Below are 6,096 nucleotides of genomic sequence, written 5' to 3' on the forward strand. Positions count from 1 at the left end.
TTTCACTCGTTTACCTTTGTTGAGATTTTTCTATATTTGGATTTAATCCCGGTTATCTTACCAAGAGGCGATATTGGAAACTCAACAAAGACAGTCTGATGTGCAACAAAGTAAAAAACACGCAACAGAAAAAGTAATCCTGTGAGGGAATCGAGGGAAATACGATTGTAAAAGGCTAGAAAAGCTGCTGTGACGATCCTCCACATGTATACTGCAGGAGGGTCACCGAGGGGTTAAATTCTCCACCCTCTGCTTTGAGGGGAAACGAATGGAAATGAAGCGATGGGACATATTTTCTATGGAAACATCGACTTTTCACACATTCAGTTCCAGCTCTTTAACCAGCTCGGCTCGCTGTTGTCTTCACTCTGTACCACTAAAGTGCACAACAACAAAAAAAAAAGTTGCTCTTTTCTTCATGTAAATAATTCAAACGTCCCTTCGTGGTTTATTTAAAAAAAAAAAAAAAAAAAAAAAAAACTGCGGCAGAAATGCATGCAGGCTGGGAGTGTTTGTGTTGCGGCAGGTCGTGGATGTTGGGGAGCAGACGGACGTGACGACGGGACGGTTCGGCGCCACGGGAACACAAACTTTACTTCAGTTCGGTCTTCGGGCTGGAAATCCAATGGACGTCATCGCAAATCTGCTGCTGTGTAAACAAAAATGTGTCAAACGTGAATCTCTGTTGTTGTGATATCAACATGAACAACATACAAAACGTATGTTTCCCCGCTCTGCAGCATCACAATGGCTGTTTTCAGTGTGATCAATCCGCAAAAACTGCACAGTTAATGGATAAAAAAACTAAAATATCGAAGTTATTTGGAAGAAAAGGTATCAAGATAAACTAAAGTGTTTGTATTTATCACAAATCACATAATAAACCCTGATGCTGTGCAGCAGTAATGTTAATAATACAAACATTTAGTAAAATCAGTGAAAATGTAGAGAAAACAGTGAAAATAAAAAATACAAATACAATGAAAAATACATCAGGAAAGTTTAATTTGACAGCGTAAGAATGAATTTGTGCTCTGAGCTGAGATGTTTTTATCCATTATAGTCCTGTGAGGTTTGTGAAGCTTCCGGTGGTTTATGAACAGAAAGAATATTTGGGTGAAAAGTTTATAATGTACCCGAGGGTCCAAATTAAAACAGATTAAAAATAAAAGGAGAAAATACAGATGAAATGTTAAGAATGAGGTTAATCATGTAGAATGAGGACAGAATGTTGAGCTTAATGTGAGAATTAATAACAACATAAATACAAGTAAAGTCAAAATGCAGAGAATAAAAATAAAGAGGTGAAATAATGAGAAGTTGGAAAAAGTTGAGAATGGAGGTGGTTTGGTGTGTGTGTGTGTGTGTGTGTGTGTGTGTGTGTGTGTGTGTGCGTGCGTGCGTGTGTGTGTGTGTGTCCACATCGACTGCACGCCCGGTGTTTGCGTCAGCAAGTTTGGAGGTTTATTTAATGTCATAGCAGCAGGTTGTAATGTAGAGTAACAAAGACAAACACACTTGTAAGACCATCAATGGAGGAAACAAAGTTTTTGCACAATATTTTCGTCTCTTCACTCACGGTTTGATGCTGCCTATGTAAGTTCGACGGGTGTAACGTGGTGAAAACGTCCCCGTGTGGCACAGAAACGTGACGGGAAGCAAAACACTTGTGGAATGGTGGCGCGCGATAAATATCTGCCATGACTCCAACAGTTACAGCCACATGGAAACACTCCAGCTCCGATGGTAGAAACATGTATTGCGACGACTCGTCGGGAAGTCAAATCAAAGGTTTTTTATTATTTATTTTTTTTACCCCCCCCCCCCCCCCCCCCCCCTCCTCCTCTCGAACCGGCGTCCCTGGCAAACCGCATGACATGGCACTTATGTAAAAAACCCCAAAGAACAAAGAGTGACAGACAAAGAAAGAGAGACATTCACATGGTAGGGACAGATCGACCTGCAGCAGCGCAGGAAACACACCCTCAGTCAGTCATCGCACTTCACGCTCTCACGTCAGGTGGACTTTGGGAAGGAAGACCCGATTAATGTTCCGCCACAGTTTTGACTGGAGGAGGATCGGCAGAGCCGGAAGGACCCGCGACCCAGATCCACTTAGACACTTCAGAGATGTTGACTTGTTTTACTCTGTGTGTGTGTGTGTGTGTGTGTGTGTGTGTGTGTGTGTGTGTGTGTGTGTGTGTGTGTGTGTGTGTGTGTGTGTGTGTGTGTGTGTGTGTGTGTGTGTGTGTGTGTGTGTGGGAGTGGACTGCTGCCACAGCAGGAAGTGACAAAACTGCAAAAAAAAAAAGAAAGAAAAACCCTAAAAATCTGACCAAGTTTATTTTAGGTTTATTTTACATATAAACACATTTTTCACGCTGAGGTGTTATTTCTTTAAAGTGGTCATATTGTCCAGCTTCTCAACTCTTTCATTTGAGTCTCTGTTAAAAATTAAAAAGTTTATTGCCCCAAATCCAGCTTTTCTTTGATTTTCCTCATTTGAATATTGGATCATAGGAGCTGCATTCAGAATCTGCTGTGTCTGTGTGAGCTGGACTGGCTCCGCCCACACATGCCCATCTTGGGAAGAGGAGGAAGTACTTCCTCTCGTGGTGCCATGTGCCAGAGCAGAGCTGCCTAATTGTGGGAGGAGTCAAAGGGAGGGCCTACCTTGATTGGGATTGGCTGAACCCCCGATGACACTATGTAGGGTTTGATCTCTGATTGGCTGGTTGGAGCAACACACTTTTTAAAACCTAAAACCAGCCAGGGACAGAGAGGACAGACTGTCTTCACTTCTGGGACGTCAGTCCAGGTATGGGGATGATTAGTACTGTCTCAATATCTCATCTTCCAAATATCATTTATTATTTCATAAAATCTTTCCAATACAATTCTCACTTTTTCTATTTGCAGATTGTTCTCACTTATTCCAAGATATAAAAGTACCTTGAAATAAGTATTTTCTTGTTTGATGGGTATTTGTTCCCGTGAAACTGTTCAGGATCGTGTTGTGAGCCTCCTTCATCGTGACACAGTGAAATTATAACGTGGAAATAAATGTGTGAAATTAACTCACAAAATGTAATGAAGTTATAATATTGTATTAAAACACTGCGTCACAGCGTGAAACCATTTATGTTACATCGTGATAAAATAATGTTCAGTTTTAAGCGGAATACTTATAGATTGTAGTCGCAGAACTGAGTTTAATTCAACCATTTCATTTTAATTAAATCTTTTTTCAGTAAAGGATCCACATTATAATATACTATCATATTTTTTTAATTATAACGTGAAACTTGTCATAATGTGGTAAAACTAAGCCTCGAAACTATTTGAAATTATAATGTAAAAGTTTTCCAATCACATATTTTTTAAGATTTCACAATATGTGAACATATTATGTCATTACACGTTTGACCAAGTAATGTTAAACCGTGGATCTTTTTCAAAATAGAACGTGAAAGTTTTCAGATTATTGTGATGATTTTTTTTTTAAATATTGTGAAAAAATTTGAACGTTGAAATATCATGGTAATAATATTACATTACAAAACCTTTTCTAATTATAACATGAAACTTTTCACATTAAAACATTTGGTGATGTTATGACATTGAAATCTTTTCAAATTGTGAATAAATTTGATGTTATCTCACAAGATGTTAACATCTTTCCAAAATATAATGCAAAACTTTTCATGTCATACCTTATTAATATAATATAATTTTTTTGTCATATATCAACACGTTACGTCATGAAACGTCTCGGAATCACAGTGAAAGATTTTTAACTTTGAACTATTATGATAATAGTGCATTATGTTATACTTCCTAATCTTTTAAGCTTCTAACATGTTATGTTATCTTAACGTTATGTTAGAAGGCGCTGTAATATCACGTTAGGAAGCTTTTTCAAATCATAACGTAAAACTTTTTACGTTATAACACGTTAATAAATCACCCTGTGCTCAAATATATTAAGTTATGGATGTTATATTGTGAAATCTTTACAAAACCCGGTGATTCTTTCTCAAATAGAACATAATAAGGATGATACGGAAGCGTATTGGATTCACATGAAAAAAAAAAAATTTACTTATTTTTTCTGAATTAATGAGATAATCATCCAATAATTATGAGAAAAAAAAAAATTCCTAAAATTTTTTTTTTGCTGTTTTTCTGGATTTATGAGATAATGGTTTTCTGGAAAAAATTGAATCGGTTCTGCTTTTTTTTTGAATTTATGAGATAATGATCTCATAAATATATGAGATAGAAAAATTATCTCAGAAAAACAAAGCCAATTTCATTTTCATAATAATTTCTTTGTCATAATTATGATAATTATCTCATAAATTTAGAAAAACAAAGCCACTTTAAAATAAAAATCATTATCATATTTACGAGATAATTATCTCATTAATTAAGAAGACCAGAGTCAATTTTCATTTTTTCATGTGAACGCGATACGCTTTCATAGGATGATAACCTGGCTCGTACGTTGTTTTAAACATAAAAGTGTAGTAATGTAAATCGGTGACCGATGAGTTTTCCTGCTGTGGCAGCCGCACGTCTCCCCGCGTTTGAATCTACAAACCGAGGTGAGGAGTTCTCGGCCCGTCGCAGCGTCACGATCGGACTCGACCGGGTGGCGACGCACCGACGACTCCTCAACTCCTGAATCGGATCTGAATAAACGCCGGCGTATAAAAATACAACAAGCATACCTGCGAGTATGTCCTGCTGCTCCTCCCTGGTGTTTAATACAACTAGATACTGGTGTACTTCTATATACACTATGATCAGTAATAGTGACTCCTAATTTGCATATTTTCCATTTAAATGTCATAAACATTAATATAATCTGAGTGATGACTGGCTTTTATTTGTGGATTAATACAAATCTTTTGATTTTTACCCACTTCAGTTCAGAGTATTGTTTTTATTAGAGCACAGGATTTATTGGTATACATACAAAGATAGGTATATACAGTTCATGACTCGGATCATGACAGTTTTACATTGAACTTGCCTTTGATGGAGAGGTTCCAGTCAGTGGAACCAAACACAAAAAAGGAGGGTTTAACCCTCAGAAAACTACCTCAGGTTTTCTATTTTCTTTTCTTTCTTTTTTTCCCCCTCCTCTTCATTGTTTATGTTTTTCGTGTGTGTGTCTGTGTTTTTTTTTTTTGGGAGCACCGCCTGTCGACGCGGCGGTGATCGAACACTTCACAGCTGAGATCTGGTACATTCTGTGGAAAATAAACCGGTGGTGATAAAGGTACAAACATCACGGGAGGGGAGGGGGGGGTGTTTAGGGTCTGAACTGGCGTTAACAGGGGGTTTTCTCTGTCCCCAGCCTCCACCCCCACCCCCACCCCTCCACTCTACTTCTCATGCTTACTGTGGAGAGAAGACCGGATCATGATAGCAAAATACACTTTCCCCTCCCAGCCACCCCAGAATCCCCCCACTCGCATGTAAATTATTGCAATTCCTGCCCAACTCATGTGGAGAACATAAAAATAAAGGCAAGTTTAACAGGCGCACTAATAAGACTAGTTCATGCAATGTTTCGGATCTCCGTCTCTGTATACAAAGGCCTGGCGTCACCACGTTGCGTTACTGCGAGCGCAGCCTCGGAGTTCGTGGGCCGGGGATCTGATGGGACAGCTCTTTTTCTCAACACGGATCGTCGCGGACAAAAAACAAAAAAAATCGGAATATCCATTAACAAGAGTCGCAGGAAAACGGAAAGAGAACCGGTAGAGATGTGTACTGGTGGACACCACTGGAGTCGGCATTCCTTTATATTCACATGGTTGGAAGCGAGCCGCGTGATGGGATTACATGTCGTCTATGATTTAGTATACAGATGTGTCGAGTGTCTAAGGTGCACGACTGTAAGCTGTTTCACGTGGATGTGACAAATCATAGTTTTTTTTTTTTTTTACATTTTGCGTCTTAATTTCCGTTGTTTCCCCCCGTTATCTCGCTTAACGAAGAGAAAAAAAAATAAAAAAGTATATTGCTTCAAAAAATGTGTTTTTTCCCCCCCCTCCTTTTTTTTTTCTTTTGTATTTTTTTTTT

This window comes from Lipophrys pholis, assembly GCF_963383615.2.
Source record: "Lipophrys pholis genome assembly, chromosome: 16".
Lineage (NCBI taxonomy): Eukaryota > Metazoa > Chordata > Actinopteri > Blenniiformes > Blenniidae > Lipophrys > Lipophrys pholis.